Genomic DNA, 11,714 nt, shown 5'->3' on the forward strand with positions numbered 1-11,714 from the left:
TAGGAGATATCTGCAACAGGAGGTATCTGTACCAGGAGATATTAACGCTAGGAGATGTCAGCACTGGGAGATAGCAACATCGGGAGATATTACACTGGGAGATACCAACACGAGGGGATATCTGCACCAGGCGATATTAACGCTGGGAGATATCAGCACTGGGAGATAGCAACATCGGGAGATATTACACTGGGAGATACCAACATGAGGGGATATCTGCACCAGGAGATATCAGCACTGGGAGTGGTAGAGTTCTACGCCAGGAGATATGACAGTGGGAGATATAAGGAATGGGAGATATCAGCACCAGGAGATATCAGCACTGAGTGATATCAGCATCAGGAGATATCAGTATTGGGAGATAAGAACATCAGAAGATATTGAGACCAGGAGGTATTGACACCAGGCAATATCAGCACTGGGAGATATCAGTTCCAGGAGATATCAGCATCTATAGCGCCATCTTAGGTAGAAAGGTAACTAGGTACAGATCTTAGGTACAACACAGAAAAATAAAGAAACAGCATCTAGAAGTTAAACATTATGGCCATAGAGTCACAGAGTCACACAGCAAGGAAACAGACCCTTCAATCCAACAAGTCTATGCCAACCATGTTCTCAGACTAAACTAGTCCCACCCACCTGCATTTGTCTCATATCCCTCCAAACCCTCCCTCTTCATGGGCCTATCCAAATATCGTTTAGATGTTGTAACTGTACTTGCATTCATCACACTGTCTGGCAGTATTCCACACACAATCCACTCTGTTTAAAAATATTGCTCGCCTCTTATCTTAGAAATATGCCCCCTGGTTTTGGACTCCCCTACCCTGGGGAAGACCCTTGCTATTCACTCTATCCATGCCCCTCATAATTTTACAAACCTCTATAAGGTCACCCCTCAAACTCCTTTGCTCCAGTGAACACCCAGCCTATCCAGTCTCTCCATACAATGCAAACCCTCCAGTCCTGGCAACATCCTGGTAAATCTTTTCTAAACCCTCTCCAAATTAATAATATCCTTCCTGTATCAGGATAACCGGAACTGCACACAGTCCTCAAGAAGAGGCCTAGCCAGCATCCTGTACAAACTCAACATGACATCCCAACTCCTATACTCAAAGATCTGAGCAATGGAAGGAAACACAGTTAACAGTTCAACAACATAATCTCTACACGCCTGGCCTACTGGACTTGTGCTCCTCGCTAGGGTTTGAGCTTGCTCATAGATAGTAGGAACTGCCGATGCTGGACAATCTGAGTTAACAAGGTGTAGAGCTGGATGAACACAGCAGGCCAAGCAGCATCAGAGGAGCAGGAAAGCTGATGTTTTGGGTATGGACCCTTCTTCAGAAATGGGGGAGGGGAAGTGGGCTCTGAAATAAATAGAGAGAGGGGGAAGGCGATGATAGAAGGTGGATAATGCAGCAGATGGGTGGAGAGAAGACGGACAGGTCAAGGAGGCGGTGATGAAGCCAGTGAAGGTGAGTGTAGGTAGGGAGTTAGGATAGGTGTTGGTCAGTGGAGATAGAGGGGTGTGTAGGTGGGAGGGAAGATGGACAGGTCAAGGAGGCAGAGATGAGGCTAGAAGGTGGGACCTGGGTGTGTGGGTTGATCAGTTAGGTGGGAGAGAAGATTGACAGGTCAAGGAGGCGGGGATGAGAGGGGCTGGTCTTTGGTTCAGGTCGGGGGTGGGGAGATTTTGAAGCTTGTAAAGTCCACATTGAGACCATTGGGCTGCAGGGTTCCCAAGCGGAATATGAAGTGCTTTTCTTCCAGCCTTCGGATGGCATCGTTGTGGCAATGCAGAAGGCCCAGGATGGATGCGTCATCCAGGGAGTGGGAGGGGCGCTGAAGTGGTTCACAACTGGGAGGTGTTGTCGTATGTCATGAACCAAGCATAGGTGTTCCACAAAGCTCATGCTGCCCCCTGGGCTGCTTGCTTTCACCCCTTCAGGGTGCATGTTCCAATTCTTGTCACCCCCCCAGACCTTGGGCTATCTGTTCCTACTCTCATCTTCGCTCATCATGACTGCCATTGATGTTGGGTTCACTCTCCCCACACTGACTCGATACCCTCCACAACAATCTCCTCTGTGCTGCACAAACTCACACCTCACATATGGTAATAATGAGGTAAGTGTCCACCCACTTATCCCACACATCCCTGAGTGCGTCACTTTGTGACCTTCCTTCTGGGTATAGCATAAGTTCTGGTTGGGGGTGAATCATTAACTCCACAGCAGACCTGGCCCAATTGGAAAGTAATTTTGCCGCCAGCATTCAGCAGTGAGATAAATCACCAACTACTAATATCTTTTTTCTCCCACTTCTGCTTGTAGGTCATGCCAATGAGGCCTCTCCTTGTAGATTCAGAAAGCCATTGGCTACAAACATGTTGTCCAGCAGGTCTGGGTTCATCAAGTCACCCTACTGGATGCAACTCACTCCCATGTTCTGTCATCTGATGCTTGTCTGACAGAAGACACGCTGTCTGTGAACTGTACCTCCTATTGTCCAACATAAAAGGATTAGCTGATCCTCATATTACATAATCCCTACAGTGCAGAAAGAGGCATTTGGATCCTTGAGTCTGCTCTGACCCTCCAAAGAGTATCCCACCCAAATCCAGCCCCCTACTCTATCTCTATAACCCTACATTTCCCCATGGCTAATCCATCTAGTCTGCACATCCCTGGACACTATGAGCAATTTAGCATGGCCAATCTATGCTAACCTGCACATCTTTGGACTGTGGGAGGAAACTGGAGCACCCGGAGAAAACCCACACAGACACAGGGAGAATGTGCGAACTCCACACAGACAGTCACCCGAGGCTGGAATCGAACCTGGGACCCAGCCCAATGGTATCAATGTGGACTTCATCAGCTTCAAAATCTCCCCTTCCCCCACCGTATCCCACAACCAGCCCAGTTTGTCCCCTCCCCCCACTGCATCACACAACCAGCCCAGCTCTTCCCCTCCCCCCACTGCATCCCAAAACCAGCCCAGCCTCTCTCTGCCTCCCTAACCTGTTCTTCCTCTCACCCATCCCTTCCTCCCACCCCAAGCCGCACCTCCATTTCCTACCTACTAACCTCATCCCACCTCCTTGACCTGTCCGTCTTCCCTGGACTGACCTATCCCCTCCCTAACTCGCCACCTATACTCTCCTCTCCACCTATCTTCTTTTCTCTCAATCTTTGGTCTGCCTCCCCCTCTCTCCCTATTTATTCCAGAACCCTCTCCCCTTCCCCCTCTCTGATGAAGGGTCTAGGCCCGAAACGTCAGCTTTTGTGCTCCTGAGATGCTGCTTGGCCTGCTGTGTTCATCCAGCTTTGCACTTTATTATCTGTGATCGCTTGATTTGTTGGTTCTGGAAGAAGAAGAAACACTTCAAATACCAAAGCCAACTATGAGCCAGACTCTGAGCCAACATAGTTGGAGAGCATCGTTGACATTGAACGCCATTAACAGGAGTTGCATCTGATTCTTAATGATTTTCTGGAGTCAGTACATTTTCCTCAATGCCTCCCTCGCTTTTTATGCTGTTAAGGAAGGTGAACCTCTTGGTGTTGCCTTGAGTTGTAGAGTTCCTAGACATTTTCCATTCACGGTTGTTTTACCTGGAAACCAGCTCACAAGCACAAGTAGGTGAAGAAGTCTGGCTGGGTGAGTGTTGCCAACACTGAGTGACCTCTGATTTCCTACCTTTAACTGCCTCACTTCCCAAGTTCCCACTTTCGGTCACTAGACATCAATTTTCCCAGTGCTGATTGGATAATTCTTGAATCTCAGTCTTCTTTCCTTCATCTGCAATATGTTAATCGCTAACTGAAAAAAGTGGGGGACAAAAGCCCTCAATATTTCCTTTAACATTCTGAACATATTATTCACTAAGTTTTCTCGTAGCAGTGACCCCCCCCCACCCCCCCCACCCCGGAGATTAATTCCTGGAGACTCCAGGCCAATTCTGTAAGATAAGCAACTCTGGGGCGGATGGCCCAGCAGGTGAGCAGTGGAATCCTGTTCCCTCTGGGTGATCAAGAGAGATAGAGGCTGGACACTGGCTCTAAGGTACATTACAGGTGGCACGTTACAAGGTCCAGGACCAAGGGACTCAGAAAAACATGGGACAGCTGCCACACAGGCAGAATGGGAAAGATCTAGAGGTCTAAGGTCCTCCCTGCACAGTAAACCAATAAGCAGGAAACCAGTTAAAATCTGTGGGCTATACATTTGACATGTAATGAACATTGTGATTATTGACTGTAATTGTAGCAAGTATCATAGAGTTCCTATGAGCCCATCACATCAGCACCAATCTGGGGATCCCACCCAGACCTAATCCCCTACCCAATCCCTGTAACCCTGCATTTCCTAAGGCTAACGCACATAGTCTGCACACTATGGAGCAATTTAGCATGTCCACCAAACCTGCACATCTTTGGACAATGGGAGGAAACCATAGCACCTGGAGGAAATCCACACAGACACAGGGAGGATGTGCAATCTCCAGATAGTCACCCAACGGTAGAATTGAACCCAGATCCCTGGTGCTGTGAGACAGCCACGCTAACCGCTGAGCCACTGTGCCAGCCATAACATTATGATTTGTTTAGTACTTTATGTAATGTAATCTTTGAGTGATCATGTAACACATCTTTATAAATTTTATGAACATAGGACATAGAACATTACAGCACAGTACAGGCCCTTCGGCCCTTGATGTTGTGCCGACCTGTCATACCGATCTCAAGCCCATCTAACCTACACTATTCCATGTACGTCCATAAACTTGTCCAATGATGACTTAAATGTACCTAAAGTTGGCAAATCTACTACCGTTGCAGGCAAAGCCTTCCATTCCCTTACTACTCTCTGAGTAAAGAAACTACCTCTGACATCTGTCCTATATCTTTCACCCCTCAATTTAAAGCTATGCCCCCTCGTGCTCGCCGTCACCATCCTAGGAAAAAGGCTCTCCCTATCCACCCTATCTAACCCTCTGATTATTTTATATATCTCAATTAAGTCACCTCTCAACCTTCTTCTCTCTGATGAAAACAGCCTCAAGTCCCTCAGCCTTTCCTCGTAAGACCTTCCCTCCATACCAGGCAACGTCCTAGTAAATCTCCTCTGCACCCTTTCCAAAGCTTCCACATCCTTCTTATAATGCGGTGACCAGAACTGTACACAATACTCCAAGTGCGGCCGCACCAGAGTTTTGTACAGCTTCACCATAACCTCTTGGTTCTGGAACTCGATCCCTCTATTAATAAACGCTAAAACACTGTATGCCTTTTTAACAGCCCTGTCAACCTGGGTGACAACTTTCACGGATCTGTGTACATGGACACCGAGATCTCTCTGCTCATCTACACTACTAAGAATCTTACCATTAGCCCTTCTGGTTACTCCTACCAAAGTGCATCACCTCGCACTTGTCTGCATTAAACTCCATTTGCCACCTCTCAGCCCAGCTCTGCAGCTTATCTATGTCTCTCTGCAACCTACAGCATCCTTCGTCACTATCCACAACTCCACTGACCTTAGTGTCGTCTGCAAATTTACTGACCCATCCTTCTACGCCCTCATCCAGGTCATTTATAAAAATGACAAACAGCAGTGGACCCAACACCGACCCTTGCGGTACACCACTAGTAACTGGTCTCCAGGATAAACATTTCCCATCAACTACCACCCTCTGTCTTCTTTCAGCAAGCCAATTTCCGATCCAAACTGCTATATCTCCCACAATTCCATTCCTCCGCATTTTGTACAATAGCCTATTGTGGGGAACCTTATCGAACGCCTTGCTGAAATCTATATACACCACATCAACCAGTTTACTCTCATCTACCTGTTTGGTCACCTTCTCAAAGAACTCAATAAGGTTTGTGAGGCACGACCTTCCCTTCACAAAACCGTGCTGACTATCCCTAATCAATTTATTCTTTTCTAGATGATTATAAATCCTATCCCTTATAAGGTTTTCCAACACTTTACCAACAACTGAGGTAAGGTTCACTGGTCTATAATTACCAGGGTTGTCTCTACTCCCCTTCTTGAACAGGGGAACCACATTTGCTACTCTCCAGTCATCTGGCACTATTCCTGTAGACAATGACGAGTTAAAGATCAATGCCAAAGGCTCGGCAATCTCCTCCCTGGCTTCCCAGAGGATCCGAGGATAAATCCCATCCGGCCCAGGGGACTTATCTATCTTCACCCTCTGTAGGATTTCTAATACCTCTTCCTTGTGAACCTCAATCCCACCTAGTCTAGTAGCCTGTATCTCAGTATTCTCCTCAACAACATTGCCGTTTTCCAGAGAGAATACTGTTGAAAAATATTCATTTAGCGCTTCCCCTATCTCATCTGACTCCACACACAACTTACCACTACTATCCTTGATTGGGCCTAATCTTACTTTCGTCATTCTTGTATTCCTTAAATACCTGTAGAAAGCCTTAGGGTTTACCCTGATCCTATCCGCCAACAACTTCTCATGTCTCCTCCTGGCTCCTCTGAGCTCTCTCTTTAGGTCTTTCCTGGCTACCTCGTAGCCCTCAAGCACCCTAACTGAGCCTTCACATCTTATCCTAACATAAGCCTTCTTCTTCCTCTTGACCAGAGATTCCACCTCCTTCGTAAACCACGGCTCCCGCACTCTACAGCTTCCTCCCTGCCTGACAGGTACATACTTATCTAGGACAACACAGGAGCTTTTCCATGAATAAGCTCCACATTTCTACTGTGCCCATCCCCTGCAGTTTCCTTCCCCATCCTACGTTCCCTAAATCTTGCCTAATCTCATCGTAATTGCCTTTCCCCCAGCTATAACTCTTGCCCAGTGGTATACACCTATCCCTTTCCATCACTAAAGTAAACATAACAGAATTGTGATCGCTATCACCAAAGTGCTCACCTACTTCCAAATCTAACACCTGGCCAGGCTCATTACCCAGTACCAAATCTAATGTGGCTTCGCCCCTTGTTGGCCTATCTACATACTGTGTCAGGAAGCCCTCCTGCACACACTGGACAAAAACTGACCCATCTATAGTACTCGAACTATAGTGTTCCCAGTCAATATTTGGAAAGTTGAAGTCCCCCATGACAACTACCCTGTCTCTCTCACTCCTATCGAGAATCATCTTTGCTATCCTTTCCTCTACATCTCTGGAACTATTCGAAGGCCTACAGAAACCTCCCAACAGGGTGACCTCTCCTTTCCTGTTTCTAACCTCAGCCCATACCATCTCAGTTGACGAGTTCCCAAACATCCTTTCTGCAACTGTAATACTGTCCTTGACCAACAATGCCACACCTCTGCCCCTTTTACCATCTTCTCTGTTCTTACTGAAACAACTAAATCCCGGAACCTGCAACAACCATTCCTGTCCCTGCTCTATCCATGTCTCCGAAATGGCCACAACATCGAAGTCCCAGGTACTAACCCATGCTGCAAGTTCATCCACCTTATTCCGGATGCTCCTGGCATTGAAGTAGACACACTTCAAACCAACTTCTTGCTTGCCGGTGCCATCTTGCGTCCCTGAAACTTTATTTCGGACCACCCTACTCTCAACCTTTTCTATACTCGAACTACAATTTTGGTTCCCATCCCCCTGCTGAATTTGTTTAAACCCACCCGAATAGCCTTAGCAAATTTCCCCCCCCAGGATATTGGTACCCCTCTGGTTCAGGTGAAGACCATCTTGCTTGTAGAGGTCCCACCTACCCCAGAAAGAGCCCCAATTATCCAAGAATCCAAAACCCTCCCTACTGCACCATCCCTGTAGCCACGTGTTCAACTCCTCTCTCTCCCTATTCCTCGCCTCACTAGCACGTGACACGGGCAAGAAACCAGAGACAACAACTCTGTTCGTCCTAGCTCTCAGCTTCCATCCTAGCTCCCTGAATTTCTGTCTTAAATCCCCATCTCTCTTCCTACCTATGTCGTTGGTGCCAATGTGGACCACAACTTGGGGCTGCTCCCCCTCAAGGATCCCAAAAACACGATCAGAGACATCATGCACCCTGGCACCTGGGAGACAACACACCAACCGTGAGTCTCTCTCGTCCCCACAGAACCTCCTATCTGTCCCCCTAACTATGGAGTCCCCAATGACTAATGCTCTGCTCCTCTTCCCCCTTCCCTTCTGAGCAGCAGGGAAAGACTCTGTGCCAGAGATAAGATAAATATTTGAACAAAAAAGTTATGATATAGATCTAATTCCATGGGATCAGGTAGGGGGCTGAATGGCCTCCTGCTGTTCCTGTGTTCCTAGACTGGGAGTCATCCCTGCCAGAGAAAATAAATCAGGTTACAAGAAGTGTTTTGATGCAGAGGCTTTTATGGCAATGAGTCATTCAAAATTGCATATTTCAAATAATCTTAAAAAGCAATTTTTTTTAGTGCTAAGTCCCTGGTTAGCTGCCATTATTCATTTATTTAATTCAGGTTATTAAGTTACATGTTTCTTTGGAGGACTGATACTTACATAATGCATTACACAACTTCAGGGTGTACCAAAGTGCTTCACATCTGATGAAAGTCTTTTGAAGAGAGCTCACAAACATAGCGTAGAGAAATACAGTAGTCAGCTCCCACAAACAGCAATGAAATTATAGTGATTGTAATGTGGTCAGCCAGTTATAAAACGTGAGATTGTATTAGAGATAATAAGAACTGCAGATGCTGGAGAATCCAAGATAACAAAGTGTGAAGCTGGATGAACACAGCAGGCCAAGCAGCATCTTAGGAGCACAAAAGCTGACGTTTTGGGCCTGCTTCAATCAGGGAGCTGCAGCTGACAGATATAAACAGGAGTGTTAAGGGCTCCATTCACTGTGAGAATGACTCTGAGGAAGCTGCACCAGTGCCAAGTACTATGTTCATTTAAATAAAGGGTGACTTGGTGTTAGATACCAGTCTCTGTGGAGTTATTTCCAAAATAGTATCCAGTTTGAGCCAATGGAAGTACCTCTCAGCAAGGCTCGAAGAGGACATTCCAGTGCTATACTGAGAGTGTGCTGCACTGTCTGAGGTGCTGTCTTTTAAATGACACATTCAATCGAGACCCCATCTACATGCTTGGAAGGATGCAAAAGATCCCATTGCACTATTTCAGAGTATTGCAGGCATTCTCATTAATATTCAGCTCTAAATCAACATCACCAGAGGGGTTTATCTGAACATTATCACATTGGTGTTTGGGAGAGTTTTCTGAGTGTTTATTGACTGCCTATTTCCCACATTGCAACAGTGAAGATGCATCAAAAGGAAATTCATTGGCTGCAAGATGCTTTGAGATATCTATGGTTGTAAAAGCGCTATATATGTGTAAAGCCTTTGTTTCTTATTTTAAATGTTGGTTGAAATGAATGCTGCTGTCAGAGAGAGGCACAGTTCTCCTTTGAATAGATACTTTTAAGCCCTAGTTTGGAGGCTTAGTTTAATGGTTCATCCAAAAGACTGCTTGTCTAACAGTGCAGCACTCCCTCACTATTGCACTGTAGCGTCCGTCCAAATTTTGACCTCAATTTTCTCAAGTCAGGGTTGAATCCATGACCTTCTGACTCAGTGATAAGATTGCTACCATCGCAGCTGGATCCAAATAAACCCTAAATTTGAAACAGAACAGAAATTGCTGCAGAAACTTCTCATTTCATTAAATCTTAAGTTTAATTTCTTTTCTTTGCTCCGCATCTTGCATTTGATGGTCAGCTGAGCTTCAGAAGTTGCAAACCAAACTTGCCCCAAATGAATGGTATACATTCAGTCATTACTCCTAGGGAAAAAAGAGGGAATCGTGCTAAGTAAAAGCTGGCAGTATTGTGACCCCCTTCAAATTTGGTCTTTATTACCCCAATGCCTGATCTTCACCAGGCTGTAGAGGAGCTTGGGGATGGTGAGGGGAGATTGTGGGGATGATGGCAGGGTTGGAATGAAGCAAGAAACATCTGGGGGAGGTAAAGGCCTCTCTGGTAGGCAGTAGAGACTGATTTGTCAAATAATGCTGCACACTTAAGAAAATGGGACGGGCACCAGCACACTAAAGATTGGAACTATGGCATTATTCTGCCGCGACACTGCCCATTTTGCAGGGTGAAATTGTTGGAAGGTGGAGTATTTCATCCCGTCCTTTGCGTCCTGGCTCAGGTTACGTGGAAAAGGAAAGGTCCATAAAGAGCAATTGAGGGCCAAGGTGTGACTTTATTGGTTTTGAAGGCCTGAATGCTTTTGAAATACGTGAGTCGGTCTTCATTAGTGAATGGGGCTGGTCTTCAGCAACCCTCCCAAATCTCACTGACGGCAGTCTGCTTTATAGGCAGTGCTGGGCAGCCAAGCTTCATCTGCCTTGGTGGCTGTGGAGTTAGACCTCAGCAACTGCACAAGGTAACCAACAGCCGTACGATTGGCTCCCTAGTGGGTTGTAGTTTAGAGATTTAGCTGATCCCTGTCTGGGTGTAGAGTGAGATGGTGCTGCTGATGGCATGCCCACCAATGTGGCAGTGATTAAAATCAGGGCTGTAGTATCTACTGGTTGTAGAAGGGCACAGAGGGAAAACTCAACCTCCCAATGACCATCCACCATCTACAAGGCATAAATTGGGAAGGTGTGATTGAATACTTCCCACTTGCCTGGATGAGTGCAGACCCAACAACACTCAAGAAACTTGACATTATCCAGGGCAAAATTTGTTTGGCACTCTATCCACGCCCTTAAACATTCACTTCCTCCACCTCTGACACACAGTGATGGCAGGGTGTACCATCTGCAAGACGTACTGCAGTAACTCACCCAGACTACTTCACCATCACCTTGTAAACCCGCGTCCTCTACCATCAGGAAGAACAAGGGCAGCAGGTACCGAGGAATAACACCTACAAGTTCTCGCCAAGCCATCATCACCCTGACCTGTACATATATTGCCGTTCCTCCGCTGTTGTTGGGTCAAAATCCGAAGACTCCCTCACTAATTGCACTGTACAGCACATGATCTGCAGTGGTTTAAGAAGGATGCTCAACTCCATCTCCTCCAGGGCAATTAAAGGTGGGCAATAAATGTGTTTCTAGCCAATGACCACATCCCATGAAAGAGCTAAAAAGGTCATAGGGTTAGAGTTTATATCGCTAGGGAGTGGCAAGGACATGGAGGAATTCAGGGGCAAAAATGAGAATTGTATAAATACCAACATTGGCATTGGATGGGAACCAATCAAGGTTACAGAGCACAGGAGTGGTGGATCAAAGGGATTTTACACACTTTGGAATTTTGGCAGCAGAGAGGAGTGCCCATCAGAAAATCAAAACTTTATTAGGCTTCAATATCAAATGAGCAGAAAAATTTGCCAACCAAATGTTGAAAAGGCCATTTGACATCGCTTTTGGGCTGCTGTTACAATCTTTGTTTCTACGTAACTGACTTTACCCTTGCAGTAGTCTGGACCAGACTGTTTGCTAGCTTGGGATTAAATTTCACTCTGAAATGAGTTTCTAATCACATATCTACAACATCATCAAGATAGTCCGTTCACATCTCCCTGAAAATGACTCATTTTATTTTTGCCCCAGACATTCTGTTCTGAAACCCTCTTCTCAATGTTTGTCACCACCAGCCTTGTCTTTTCTAATATATTCTTAGCTGGTTTCCCACGTGCTTTTTGATCTACATTGATCCCCAGTGAAGAAAAGCCCTCA

Source organism: Stegostoma tigrinum, chromosome 9 (assembly GCF_030684315.1).
Source record: "Stegostoma tigrinum isolate sSteTig4 chromosome 9, sSteTig4.hap1, whole genome shotgun sequence".
Classification (NCBI taxonomy): domain Eukaryota; kingdom Metazoa; phylum Chordata; class Chondrichthyes; order Orectolobiformes; family Stegostomatidae; genus Stegostoma; species Stegostoma tigrinum.